Source organism: Heterocephalus glaber, unplaced genomic scaffold, assembly GCF_053883595.1.
Source record: "Heterocephalus glaber isolate CG9 unplaced genomic scaffold, H.glaber_assembly_v1.0 deba00001773, whole genome shotgun sequence".
In the NCBI taxonomy this organism is placed as follows: domain Eukaryota; kingdom Metazoa; phylum Chordata; class Mammalia; order Rodentia; family Bathyergidae; genus Heterocephalus; species Heterocephalus glaber.
In genome coordinates, this window is record NW_028258463.1 from 1,273,780 (window position 1) to 1,289,080 (window position 15,301).

The following is a 15,301-nucleotide window of genomic DNA, read 5'->3' on the forward strand; positions in this document are numbered from 1 at the left end:
GAGGTGAAAAAGCAAGGGCCAGAATCCTTTTATAACACGGCCTTGGAAGGGACATGCATTTTCTTGTTTATTAGAAGCACGTCACTAGGTCCAGCTCACAGTCAAAGGGAGGGAACTATGAAAGGGCCTGAATTCGAGGAGGTGGGACTATTGGGAGCCATGTCAGTAGCTGCCTATCACACAGAGGATAAAGTGAGTTCATGCAACTTTGTGGAATTTAGCATAGGATTTATTGTTTAATTCTCTGGTGGTGATAAAGAGAAATGAGATTAGAGGGGAAGCCATTGTGGATAATTCACATACTAGATACCGGGACTATGCAGGGCTGATACACACACGTCAGTGAATAGCACAAAACAGTGCATGGGATCAGGGGTTCTCCTGCCGCAGTCTGTGCACACATAACTTCATGTTTCTGTGTCTTTGGGGTGTGGAGCGATGCTCATCAAATTCTCTTGGGACTCCTCATCACCTCAAGGGGAATTACCGTCAAGTATTGAGATAAAGGGTGGGATGAAAGGTGGGGGTGGGGTGTCCAGACTCTAAGTGCAGACACAAAGCTAAGCTGACAGATCACTGGGACACTGTCCAGTATGGTTTGGTTTGTGTCAGAGGGACCCTGTGCCCTACCTGACCCAGCCAGGTCAGTCTTGGATCTGCTTCTTGAGGAAGCCCTTTCTGAATGAGTCCACTTGGCCGGAGCATCTGACTTCTCCCCAGCAGACAATGCCTTGACTTGGACCTTTTGCTTGTTGCTAGATGGTTGTCAATGCACATACTTATTTCCCTGCCAGCATTGCTTGTGGTACCCCCAAACCTTCTCCAGATATCCCTGCTACATGGTGGGAAAAGAATGGATTTGGAGTGCCATGGTCCTGGGCTGAATTCTGACTTTACCTCTTGCAAGCTATGTGATAAAGCAAAGAGGGAAACTTCTTAGGACCTTAGCATACCTGCCTGCCACCTGGCTCCCTGGGAGGATGAGGTGAGACATAGATATCAGGTGCTTCGCACACAGTAGACACTAAATAAATGAGTCTTCTTAACTCTCAGAGCCTTGCTTCCTCCCCTATAGTGAAGAGGTCAGCCCTGCCTCTAGGAGCTGGCGCAGGACTTTCAGATGCACACTCAGGGCAGCATTTTCCCACCTCTGGCCAACGGAGCACTGTGCCCAGTGGGAGTCCCGGCTGCAGAGCCAGCATCTCCGGGGAGATCATGCCTTGTGAGCTTTTAGCCGTGCTTGAGCCCTTTGAGGTTTGAGTTACATTTTTACTTGGCAGAGTTGTTCTCTGATTCAAAGAGAAAAGCTGTCAGAGAGAGCGAGAGAGAGAGGGATAGGGAGAGAGAGGTGGGGCTGTTAAAAAAAGGCTCTCGAAGCTTCTCAGACTTGGAATGACTCTGTGAAGACCAGGCAGGATGCACGCAAATCAGAAACACATGCAGGAGGTTTCCCTCCTAGCACACACGGTTCTGGAGGGAAGGCACCAAGGCCTGGGCTTGGCGTCTCAGGACTGGCCCAGCTTGCTCTGGGGAGGAGGACAGACAGGGAGACAGAGCCTGCACCTCTGTCCTCTTGTCCTATCCTGGGTGAAGGAGGAGGAGCTGGGAGGAGTGGCTGCTTCTGTGGCTCTACTTTCGAACTCTGGGAGGTCTTGAGACTTTGAGACCCCTTGGATCAAGAGAGGCTTTGTGGGGGAAATCTTTAAAGAGGGGATATCTCAGGGGGCAGAGCAGTGGAAAGAGCATGGGTTCTAAAGTCAGAAAAGCTTGGGTTAGCATCTTGCTTGGGCCCCTTACTAGCTGTGTGACTTTGGGCATGTTATTCAAGCTCTCTGTGTCCTAATCTTCTCTTCCAAAACACAAGGACTACGATCACTGTCCCAAAAGGCTCTTGTGAGGATGAAACCAAATCTGGCACTTTTTTCTTCTGTTAAATGACGGATTGATTTGGTCTCTTCTTATAATTCTCTTCTTTCCCAAAAGGAGATAAGACAGCTCCCTGCAAGAGGTGTAGTATGTTAAAGGACTCCTGACAAAAAGAAAAATAAGAGTTGAACAGAAGTGTGAAGCTGGGGACAGTGTTAGCACACAAACATACACAGCCTGGGCCGGGGATTTAGCTCAGTGGTTCCACCGCCTGCCTCGCAAATGCAAGGGCCTGAGTTCAATCCCTGGTACCAACCAACCAACCAACAACAACAGCAACAAAAAACATACACAGCCTGGGGCCTTGAACAGTTATTAAAACTGGTTTGTAAAGATGCTCGGGAGAGCTGTTCTCTTCAACACAGCCCACGGTCATTCCCCAGGGAGCTCTCTGAGGAGCCTGGCCCGGGCATGAGTGTACAGCGGCTCTTTGTTGCAGCGGGCTGTGCTTCTTCCCCGCAGTGGAAGGCCCTGAGAGGGACACAATGCACCTGTCTGGGTCCCCAGTCATAGTAGGCACTTTCTCCAATGGGCTGCATATAGCTTGTGGGTTGCCGTCTCCTTGCAGGGGAAGGGCTAGCAATCTAGTGGCTTTTATTCCTCAGCTTTGCCCTATGGCTTGATCACACTTCTTGCAAAGTCAACTGGGTCCTCTCTTCTGGCATCTGAAGATTTTGTAGGGGCACCTGTCAGTGGCTCTGAGCCACCAGAAAGCCCTAACCCTCCTCCTGGGACCCCAGTCACAGCCCTGTGACATTTCCTCTCTCTGGGTTCTGTCCCAGGGAGAAAACATGTGCACATTCTCTAAACACTTGAGCATAGCTCCCTCCTGCCTTCCTCTCTTTGTCTTTCTTCCTGGGTGAATGAAAGGCAGAGTGAATGAAAGTTTCCATTCTAATGGGAAAACTCAGTCCGGCCTTGTAATGAACCAGAATAATGGATCTGTCGATGAAAACCAAGGCTGTGGAATTGATGCTTAGTGTCAAAACAGTCCGGATCACTGTGGTACCAGTTCATTGTTGCTGGAGGGAAGCTGTTAGCTGGGAGCCCAGTGAAAAGGAGCAGGCTGAGGCAAAACGTGAAAAGATTTGATTGTGCTAAAGCTCCCCAGCGTGGCATCGCCCTGTCCGGATCTGATTTCAGGGCCCCCAGTAGAAGGGCCTGGTTGATATTTTCTTTTTCTCTTCTCATGAGGGTAGAAGTGGCTTGGCAGTTTCTCAGTTGCTGCTACTGTCTGACTGTGGATATTCATTTAATCTGGAGCTCTGTTCCTCTTTAAATATTTAGGGGTTTGGCTGACGCCTTTGTGTTCTTATGATGTGACAGACAGTGAAAAATGGAATGGGAATGTTTCTACTCATGTTGGAAAGGAAAAGGACTCGCAGTCTCCTTCCTCCCACCCCACCACAGCCCCGGCTTTTAGGCCCTCATCCTCTGACCTCAGCGTCTGATGAGAAGGAGAAGTTACTTGAACATATATGGACAAAGGCCACAGGAGAAAGAGAATAGACTTTAGAATCGGACAGATGCAAAGCGGGTGTTCGAAGCCTGACTCCTTCACTCAGTGCTGTGAAAATCTGAGCTATGGCTCCCTGTCTGAGGTAGGGCTGGACAAAGATCAAAGGAGATACAATGAATGTCAAATGACCACCGCAGTATTGTTTTATGACAATGCCATTGGCTTAAAAGCATACACTCCAGAATGCTAGGTTAATAATCCAGAAGCCCTCCTGGAAAGTTTCCAGGGGATATATTTCTTCTAGGATGAAGCTTGTTGCTCCATGGGTGACCTGGAGTCTAACTAGAGAAGACAAAAGGACTAGGCTCTGTCCCATTGTTATTTAGAAAAAGGGCACAGAAGAGAGGGGGGCTTGAGCCTTTCTATGAGCCAGGTGCTACCATTCCTCGCTCAAATATACTGAGCCACTTCTCCTGCATCACATGGGACTTTGAGAATTCAGTTCTGGTCTGATTGCTCCCATATTTCACATTTTTTTTTTTTTTTGATATTGGAGATTGAACCTGGTACCTTTGCACTGAGCTAAATTCCCAGATCCTTTATTTATTTTTTATTGTAAGGTAGGTTCTTGCTAAATCATGCAGTTGGCCAGGCTGGGCTTGAACTCCCAATTCTCTTGCCTCAGCCTCCCAGAGTTCTGTGATTGCAGGCGTGTGCTGCCGCACTTCCTTTCAGGTTCTTTACGGGAGAAGGATGGGGTCTCTAAATAAAAAATTTAAAAAATAAAACAACTGCAGAGCAATTTTGTGAATGGAAGTGGGGACAGAGAGGCAAGAGGAGGAAGGAATGGGGAGACTTCATAAAAAGGGAGAGCAGCTTTTACATAATTCCAGTTGGATTGCTGAGATGAATGGATAGAGAAAATGTAGTCTGTATATACATACAATGGAGCACTACTCTGCTATAAGGAAGGATACATTTTAGTCATTTGTAGGGAAACGGATGCACCCTGAGATTGTAATGTTAAGGGAGCTAAATCAGACACACAAGTTAAAATATTGCCTGGTTTCTCTTATATGAGCAGCTCAAAGTATGAATAAATTGAAGAGCAAAATGAAAGACAGATAATAGGAAACAGGGAGATGGATCTCTTGGAAATGGGAAAGCAACTAAGGAAGGGGACGTAGAAAGAATTAAGCAGGGTCATGTACCGACTCCCCACGAGGAGTGTAATCATTATGTACTGCAAACATACTGAAAAAGAAAAAATTAAAACATGAAACAACTGCAGAGTAATTTTGTGTATGGGGGTGGGGACAGAGGCAAGAGAGGAGGAAGGAGAGAGGAGACTTCATAAAAAAGGGAGAGTGGCTTTTACCTAATTCCTGTTGGATTGCTCACCCTCACTGTCTCATGGAATATTTCTTAATTTTCTTTTAACTCATGCCCAACCAAACATTTGTCTGTGTTTTAGTAATTTGCATAATTAAAGCAAAACATACTTCTCTTTTTTCTAAGTCTAGCACTATTTTGCAACACCCAGCATGCTTTAATCCAACTCCCCCTACTGGAAATGTGTGTCTGCCCCTGGCTCAGGGGATAGAGAACTTATCCTAAATGGCTATGACTGGGGCTCTTTCCTGAGCCTCAGTTTCTCTTTCTGTAAGATGAAGACTGAAATGCCTCCGCACTCCTACCAGGCCTGTTGTGAGCAAAGGAAGACCCCAAGTCCTGCCGGCCTCATGCCAAAGGGGTCCCCTGGAGGGACTCAGGTCGGGCCACCATTGGCAAGGCAGTGGTCCCTGGGGAAGAACAGCTTCTCTCTGGGAACTGTCTTCTGGAGATTTAGTGTGATATTTTTCTCACCCTCAGGAATCTGGCCGCACTCCAGGGCCGCCTATCATGAGCAGTCTTGTTTGCTTGCAATTTGCAGAGTTGTGAGGGGTAAAGGACCGGCTTTGACTATTCACTCTTTCGGGTGGAGTGAGGAGTTGCCTTAGGTTGGAGGTGTGGATTTTCCCCTCTTTTAGGAACCAGAGCATTTATGCATGTGACATGCAGTGGGAGCAAGCTCTGCGTGTGTGTGTGTGTGTGTGTGTGTGTGTGTGCGTGCGCGCGTGTACGTGGTGAGGGGAGAGTAGCATGTTTTGGGCCACTACTTTGTGCTGGTGTTGAATGCTAGGTTAATAATCATACTGCTTGGAGGTAAGATTCTTCTCATTTAGTGGTGGGGTCGCGAAGTTCAAAGATGATATTTAATTGTTCCTATGTGACCCAGGATCTGCACCTAAGTCTGGGGCCTCTGAAGCCCAGGTGGGAATACAGGAGGGGGAGAGGAAGGAAGCAGGGAGGGAGGAATGTTCCCAGGGAGCAACAGGGCAAATTTCGGGGTGGAGGTCTAAGCTTTCTCCTCTCTTTTGGCCTATTTTCTTGAGCAGGATGAATTTGAGGAGCAGGTGGCAACTGTGGCTGAGCCCTCATTGTGCTCCTGCAGTGTCCTGGGCTTTGGAGCCTGCTGGCTAGGGAGCCAGGGCTGGGATGGGGAGGTCAGGTCCCTGTGTGCCTTCTCCCCTGATGTTTGCAGGCTTGCTGCTTGGTCCCGGGTGTCCAACACAATGGCTGTCTGTGACACCTGGGGGAATGCAGGAGGAGGGCAGAGAACAGAGTACAGACTACAGAGTCTGATTGGTCACTACCTTGTCCTGCCACCTTTTAACTTGGTGGCTTCCAGTGAACTGCCACATGCCTTTGAGCCTCAGGTTACTCACCTGTAAAGGGAGGGTGACAATCTCCCCACTGGAGAAATGAACGTGGATGAGAAATGGAGGAAATGCCAGGCATGGGGCCAGCACAGGGCAGGGATTCAGGAGGAGCTGAGTAGCTTTCTTCTGGGGCAGAAGAGATGGAGACACTACGGCAAATTGAGTCTCACTGTTCCCCACCCCCGCTTTGCAGAATTCATTGTAGGAGACAAACACTTCATAGGCGCTGGACTTGGGAAGCAGAGGGACAAGTAGGAAAGGGAGAAGGACAGACAGAAGGTCCGGTTCTGCAGGCGTCAGCAGTCAGCAGAGTGATGCTCAGTTCTGTCCTCTTCACGCTCCTCAGCGACGCTCCCAGGGGCATGGAGAATGTCCTGCTCTTGCCCCGAGCTCGGCCTTGGGCCCAGAGTGAATCAGAACCTGGTTTTATCTAGGATCTCTGAAGGCCTTTGTCTCACCAGCTACAGGATGAGAAGAGCGGCCAGGCTGAGGCCTTCTGCCCCCTTTTGGAGTTGAGGGACAGAGCCTGCTGGGTTCCAGATCCAAAGAAACAAAAATTCTCCAAGTTCACAACCGGGGAGAGATGCTTCTCCGGTTTGTTTTGAATCAGACTCCCCATGCTGACACTTGGGCTCCATTCAACCATTTAAAAAGTTCCACTAGCAAATAAACACTTGGCCAAATATTTGCCCTTGTGTTTCAGTAGTAAATGCCAGCTATGTTGCTCATCTCCTTTATCACTCTGCCTGGGCCCACCCCTGGCTGTTCTGAGCTAAGAGGCCTCTTCAAGGACTGCTGGGACCCTCTTCCTGACCTCCCACCATGACAGCCAAGAGCAGTGGACTCGGGGCCTGGTAACAGAAGGAGTCCTCCTGCCCACCCTGGAAGGCGACCAGCTTGAGGTCTTTTGTGGGATGTACTGACATGTAGCCTGGCCCCTCAGCCCCAGAAATCCCCTCCTGTTTTCCCCTCTTGTAGCTTCTTCCATTCCTTCCCCAGCATGCTGCAGCAGATCTGCCTGGCCTTCTAAGGAGGGTCTTGGGCTCACAGGTGTTTTCTACCCACCTTGGGACTTCGGGACCTCAGGGGACTATAAGGAAGGGTTAGGAGCTGGGGAGGTAGATGGGGTGAGATGGGGAGACCAAGACATGATTCCAGCTTTTGCGGCATAAAACACAACTATAGCCAGACACATACACACACACATACACACACACATACATACATTGATACCCACCATCCCACATAGCACCATGGTATTCCTTAACGACAAGCAACAGATAGTGATTAAGTGAAAAAATATATACCGGAAGAATCAAGGATACTCATAAGAGAAAGGCTGGGGATCTAGGTTTGGGAAAGACAGGGGCAGACAGGTGTGTCAGAGGGTGTCAGTAGCAGGAGTTGCTCAGTGGCCTTATCCAGGTGCTGCCATGGGGACAAATGTCCATTCTAGGAATGAATTGGCCTGGATAGGGTGCTGAGTCTCCCAGTTAGCCAGGGGCTGGCAGGCTGCCTTGATAGCAGTTCCTCAGGGCTCGGTTGTATTATTTCTTAGCTTTACGTACAGGTGCAGAGAGAGTATCACATTTACAAGACACAGGGGGAGAAAGAATGAGGCCATTTCTGCCCATCAGACACTGCAGCACAGTGCCTCCCAGCCAGGGCTGGGGACCAACATCTCCCACAGCTAAGCCCTTTCATGGTGGGAAGCTCAACTCTTTCTAAGCAGGAGTGAAATACAGCCAAGATGCTGCCAACAATGGCAATCAGAATGGGCGTCAAATACTCACTTCCTCTTAGGCACGAATGACCCCACTGTCACCCACAGAGCAATGGAGACCACTCATCTGCCTCTGGTTGCTTCTGACCAAAATATATTGGCCCTCCATTTTTTCTCAGAAAAGGGATAGCAGACAAAAGCATTTATATCTCTGTTCACTTATCCAAGTCTCTCCTTCAAAAGACCATGGTACTTGAGGGCCCAGGTTCAATGTGCTCTTCCCATCAGCACTGAGACCGTGCTCTGCACACAGGTCAGTCTGAAAAACAGGCCACACACTGAGCCCAGACCTATACTTCAGAGATGCCCACCACCTACAAAGCCTCAGATGTGCTGCTGTTCACATTCCGCTGGGGCCCTTCGTCACTAGTCAGGAGACTGCTCAAGGACACCCACGACTATTTTTGGGGAATGAAAGAAGAGAGCAGCAGGAAGGAGTCTCCCCAAATAGTAATCAGGCCAAAGCATCTGATAATTCAAAGATGTTCTGCTATTCTTGGTTGTTCGAGCTTGACATCTGGAATCTCTTAGGAAAACTTAATCCATTTTGCTGTATTCTTGGTCCGGCCAAATGGTCATGTTGGGGGCTTCTGCTTACCAATCATAGGAGACATCAAGACAGAACAGCTCTGAGATGACCATGAACAGTGATGGGGAAGTGGGGTGGATTTATAAGGCATCGATGAAGTCTCAGGCAATCTTAGCAGAAAATCGGGGCCGGGCGGGAACCTGTGAGTTTCCCAGTGCTAGGAAACTGGACTTGTATTGTTTCCCTGAATCTTTCCGGAAAATCTTTGAGGCTGATATTCCCATTCCCATTTTGCAGATGTAAATACAGTCCTGTGGAGAGATTTAGACACATACTGGGTTTGTTTATAAAGAACTAATATGAGACATAGCTGGGGCTCATGGTCAGGTTTTCCCTCTTTGGTCTAGAGAGTGCTCAGTACCTGTGCACCCCTTCCTGCCCTTTTGTCAATATCAGTGATTTGGGGTGAGTTGTTCTGGCTTATACTGAAATTGCTTGACAGGTCTCTTGATAAGGGCCAAACCTGTCAACTGGCTGATCTCTTTCTGGAACACATGTGCATGAGCGCACACGCGCGCACACACACACACACACACACACACACACACACACACGACCACTGAGGACTGATGGCCCACCCACAGTATTACCTCTATGTTGCCAGTCTCCTTTGGAGGAGCACTGGACATGGCATAGAGGTAGACACAGCCTGGTGGGAAATTGCAGCTTAGCCACTGAGCAGTTGTGTAATCTTGGACAAGTTCTTCAGTCTCTTACCTCAGTTAGCACTCAGTGCAATGGAGGAAAGGGTACTTTCCTGAGTGGCTATGATCACGGGTATATGGCCCATGCCATTGCATACCTATCTTCTCTCATTCCTCACCAATAAACTCTACTGGGGTTCCAGGTGGTAATGGGCCCCAGTGCTTGCTGTCAAATATTCCCTTATAATTAAGCCTCATCCTGGAAACACTGTGAAGGAGAGCTGTATTAGTGGACATACACATTCCTCCCTTGGCCTTTACTGTTTGAACAAGAACACGATCAGGGACTTGAGCTCTGCTATAGCTTGGGTGTTGAATGAACCCAAAGGGTGACATGTTAAACGTTTGGTACCCAGGGTGGTATAATTGGGAAGTGGTGGAATGCTCGGGAGGCTGGGACTCATGAGAGGTCCTTAGATCAGTGGGGTGTCCCATCCACGGGAACTGGGAATGCCAACTCTGCTCTCTTCCTCTTTTGCTCCATGGCCATGAGGTGAGCAGTTGACTCTGCCATGCATTCCCACCATGATGAGCTACTTCAGCATAGACCCCAAACAATGAATCAGTTGATCACAAACTGGTACCTGCACAACAAAGCCAAAATAAATCTTTTCTCTTTATGTTAATTATCTCAGATATTTTGTTATAATGACAGAAAGCTGGCTGATACAGTCACTACTGGCAGATTAAATTATTTGTTCAAAAAATATTCATAGTGCCTTTCTGCAGGACTCTGAGTCATGCCACTTGCAGGGAGAAGAGAGTACTTCCCGCCCTATTCCTTCAGGAATGACCATTCCAGTGGCCGTGGAATGTGGGCAGAAGGGAAACATGTCCTGCTTGGGCAGAAGTTCAGTGCCATTCCATGAGTTTCTTGTTGTTCTTTTCCCCTTGACACAAGACTACCAGTCCTAGATAGGGCCGCTCCCTCAGCCTGGACCTCAGAAAGAAGCTGCCGACTTAATAGTATCCTCGTTGGTGCTCTTGCCACACTGGCCCTGACTGCACAGCTCCACACTTCTTGCTGCCCTGGAAGCAGCAACTACGGTAAAGTGCGACTATGGATATTCTTGAATGTCATCAAAGTACTGGATGCACTTTCCTGTGTGCCATCCCTCAATACTTCTCTCCACAGATAACCAGTGTATCAGCTCCAAATGTTTTTATATGCCTCAGAATACAGAATTTAAGGAGACCTTGACTCTCAGATTGTACAGTGCAAAGTTGACTCTTCTAAGAACCTGAGACTGAGAATCTCCTTAGATTTCACCCCTTTGGCACCCAACTTGCTTGACCCTCATCCTGGCCCTGCTGAGCTTTTATATATTTACTTTGGTACCTATAAGGTTATTTTCCAAAACTGAAATCACTTACATTTTACTGTGATTTTTTTTCAACCTTGACAATTAACCAGGGACATTTGTGTCAGCCCTTACAAATCTATCACAAACTTGTGATAGTTGTATAATATTCGTACTATGAATGGACCATAGTTTAGTCATTTCCTTAAGGAGGAACTTAGAATTTTAATCTACTACTACAATAAATGCTGCCAAGTAGGTAGCCTGGAGCTTATATATTTATAAGCATTTCCAGGTGTTTAGAGTCCCAGAATTGACAATGCTAATCAAGGGATATTTTAAGAGTTTGAAAGCTATAACCAAAGCACCTTCAAAAGTTTTGCATCAATTCGTGTTCCCACCAACAGCGTAGAGGGCTATAACTTTCCTCTCGAATTATCTATATTAGTTTTATTGGAACACAGTCACACTCATTTGTTTGCAACTCGTCCAGGACTGCTTTTGCAAGGACAGAATGGAGAAGTTGGGGTACAGAGTGTGGCTTACAAAATCGTCAGGATTTCTTTAAATAGCCAGGTTTCTTGGGACTTAGGACTTCCCCAGATTGGATTCGCTTGCCGTTTTCCAGCAATCTGTTATTGCTCGAATCCAAATAGTCTGGCTGCAGTGTGTGTGTGCTGCCTGCCCTCTGGGTCAGCATTTTCCCGGCTGCGGAGCTCAGCTGGGCAGCGGTTGCGCTGGCTTTTCCTCCAGGCCTGGAGAGGGCCTGTGTTGGAAAGGCACAGCCAGGCAATCTGTAAGGTTAGACTGTGGGTCAATATTTCACAATTACTCTCTAGTCTATCCAAAGATTGGAGCAGGATCAGGAGTCCTACAGGGCATCAGCTCTTGAGAGCCAAGAGTCCAATACAGAGGGGTTTACTGTCTCCCTATCCTTACATTTTTAAAGAAAATAATAACTTGATGTGGAATAGTGCTAGGTCACCTGGGAAGCAGGCAGGGTAGTAGACCCTGGGACCAGTTGAGATTCTTGGAATTCCTTACTCTCCTCTTCCTGTATTTTCTCTAACCATGCTGGATGGATGACAATTCCTATCCAATCATCCTCTAAATCAGGAGGTGGCAAACCATGGCCTATGGGTCAAATCTGGCCTGCAGATCCCTGTTGAAGTAAAATTTGATTGGAATACATCTGCAGAACTGAGAAGTTGGGGTACATGGGATGGCCTGCAAAACCTGAACTATTTGTTACGTGGCCTTTTAGAGACAAAGCACATGAAGCTCCTGCTCTAAGTGCCTTTAAAATGTGTGCCCTCATTTTCCCTATCTTCATTCTTCACGTGTTGCCAGGACTATTGCAGTAGCCACCAAGCTAATTATAGCCAAAGCAAGTTTTCTTAAGTGCATGGGAAGGGTGGCAGGTCCTCAAACGCCTGTTTCTCCTCATGCCTGGCATCTAAGTAGCATGCTGTCTAAGGCCCTCCAAGTCTAGATGTCTGCAGCCACCCCTCCACTGTCATTACTCAGTGGCCATCACCACTCTTGAGTTCCCTGAGCATGCCATGTACTATCTCACTTCTCCTTTTTCCCACGTGGCTTTCTGGCCTGGAGTCTTGTGCACCCAGTGAACTGTCACTTCTTCAGTGAGGCATATTCAGATGTCCTCATCAGCGCACGTATTCACTCCTTCCTCTTTGTTCCTGGCAAACCATGCAGGACATGTCTCCACTGTAGTACTTAGGTGGCCTTATCTGTAACCATATGTATCTTTTCCCGACTCTGATCTGTGAAATTCAGCATGCAGGGAGCTTGTATGGCTCTCTTCAGCATCTAACAGTGCTTCACCCGTACGGGTACTAAAGGAATGTTTGTTGAATGACTAAACACTGATCAAAGAGCTACAACACCTCTCACAATCCCTGTAACACCCTTGGGAAATAGGGACTGTCATAGCCCCACTTTACAAATGTGGTGACTGAGTCACTTGCTCAGGGACCCAAAGCTTGCTAGGGAATCTGGACCCTGGCAGTGACGCTGTATGGTGGGTCTCAAGCTCTGCTCTCTGTAATGAGCAAGTGAACAAGTGAATGAATTCTGCAGGATTCAAGGAACAGAGGACAGCTAAAGGTAAATGCTACATTTACATGACTTTATGAAACTCATGAGTTGAGTTTACAAAAGAAAAGCACAAAGATTCCAGGAGACCTGGCAGGGACAAAGATGAGGGGGATCAGCAGACCACAGAGTTCAGGGAGAGTTTAAGACAAGCGAAAAGTCAGACCGTTCTGTGAATTTCTGGATGTGCTTGAAGAAGCCATGAGGCCACAATTAAACAAACAAGGCCCGCCCCTAAGAAGAAAAGGCACCGCCTTGGCGTTTCCGACATGCCTTCTGTGTGCCCAACACCATGCCAGTGAGCTGCATACATGCTGGCTTGCTCAATGAATGTGGCCCCCCACCAAACTTTCTCAGTCAATGAATTTTCATTGAGCAGCCACCACATGCCAACTCCTGAACTAGAAGCCAACAGAACAAAAATGAATAGAACTCTAGGGGTTCTCAGTGTAGCAGGGGAGGCAGATGAATATGTAATTCCAACAATGTGTTCAGTGTTATCAGACAGATAGAGCCAGGAGCTCAGAAGGGAATGAAGTCCGCTTGGAGGAATGGGAAGAAGATTTCAAGACACCAGTGATTGGGTTGGCTTTTGAAGGATGAGTAGAAGTTTGCCAGAGGACAAAGCAGGGAAAGCCTTCCAGACACAAAGCATGGTTAGGGCCAAGGCTGCACTCAGAGACCAATAAACAATTCAGTGGTGAGGAACGGCAAGTGGAAGCCAATCAGGAAGGGTCTTGCAGGGCATGCTGTGAACTTGGTTCTCTCTTGCAAAGGAACCAAAATACAGCAAAAAGCTTTTAGAGGAGATTAAAAAAAATGATGGTATTTGTGTGACAGTAGTTGGGGGGTGTGTGGGTAGGAGACCATTACTATAGTCCAAGTGGAAATAGTAAGCTGAAGACACAGACAGGGGAGCAAGGAGAAAGACTAATAAGTCTTGGTCTTGAAATGTTCAAATATGTACTAGTCACCTGCTCTTGGAAAAGCTTGGGTTATTAGGGTCTTTATTTGAGGGGGCTGCACACATACAGTAATGATAGCATGGCCTGAATCTGGGGAATGTATTCTCTTTCTGTCCTTCTCTCTCTCTCCAGACAAATGGTAGAATAAAATCATCCAACAACAACAAAAACACAATCACATGTAACAATGACAGTGCCAATGTAGTCTAAAGTCCATGTGTTATGGAGGTTCAAGTAGGAAGGGGAGTTAGATTCAAGCTCAGCTAAGGCAAAGGTGAGAGAAACGATGTATTAGCTAGCTGTTGCTGCATAACAAACTGGCTCCCTAAGTTATCAGCTTAAAATATCAAACATTCATCACCTCTCAGTTTCAGTGGGTCGGGTATTTAGGCACAACTTGGCTGGATGGTTTTAGCTTTGGGATCTCTTGTGAGTTTGTAGCCAGGAGGAGATGGAGGTCTTGATTTTTGGAGATTTTGAGATAGTTTGCTCTGTGGCTGGAAAATCAACCCTGGCTTTTGGCAGAAGATCTCAGTTTTCATCACAAGGTCCTCCTCTTGAGCTCCCTGAGTGTCTTTGTGACATGACAGTTGGCTTCTCCCATAGGCAGTGACCCAGCAGAGAATAAGGTGCAAACAGTGATGTGCACTAGGAGCTAAACTCGGAAGCCACAGCTGTCGTGTACACTGAATCCTGTTGGCTTTGCAGGTCTGCCCTGTTCACTGTTGGAGATGACTGTGCACTAGTATGAGCACAGGAGTGGACCGTGGACCTTGAACTCACTGCAGGCAAGCTAAGTAGCATGGTATGAAGGAAAGCAACCAAGATATGAAGGCAGAAACTGATTGACTAATAGTCACCCTGCTGACATAAACCTCAGCTTTCTGTCTGTAAAATGAGGCTCAGAATCCAAAACTTGTTGGATCATGGAGGTCATTTGGGAGAAAGCCTGCAAAATGCTTTTGGGAAAGCATCGAACCTTATAGCTTGTCTTTGCACAGTGACTGCATACATAGAAGGGATAAGTATAAAGGCCCATATTTCATCTGGGTGGGAAGTTTAGCCTTAATGAGTTTAGGAGCACTTCATGTAGGCACTTCATCCTTTATTTCTGTGGCTATAGGAATCCAATAAATAACATTTATTGATCCTCTACTTCTACATTCCAAGAGCAGCACAATGATAACTTCATCTCATTCTCTCAATGACACTGAAAAATGGAAGCTATAAACTACACTTTACAAGGTAGGAAACCAAGGCTCAGGGAGGTGAAATAATGTGCTTTGAATGTGGGGTCTGGGGATACAAACCCAGGCTTGTCTGACCTTGAGGCATCGGAGCCAGGCAAATGACAGATGGGCTCGCAAGACCCGAGCACCCCTTGGCCTGTGTCTGTGGCCTGCTTCATGCTCAGAGCTGGGTTTTACAGGCCTATGGAAAGAGAGGGTGGAGGACAAGTAACCAGGCCTCTCCTCTTCCTGCATGCTCCAGCACCCTTGACCCTGAGCTGATGAAGGGTCTTTGCAAGTGCACGTGTGTGTGTGTGTGTGTGTGTGTGTGTGTGTGTGTGTGACCACACCAACAGCTGCTGCTGTCCCAAAGCTGGGGATTAGGGTGACGGGTCCTGTAGGGCCCTCTGGAGTTGGATGCAGGCCAGGGCTGCACGGGGCCTTAGACTCATGGGTCTCCGGCTCCCA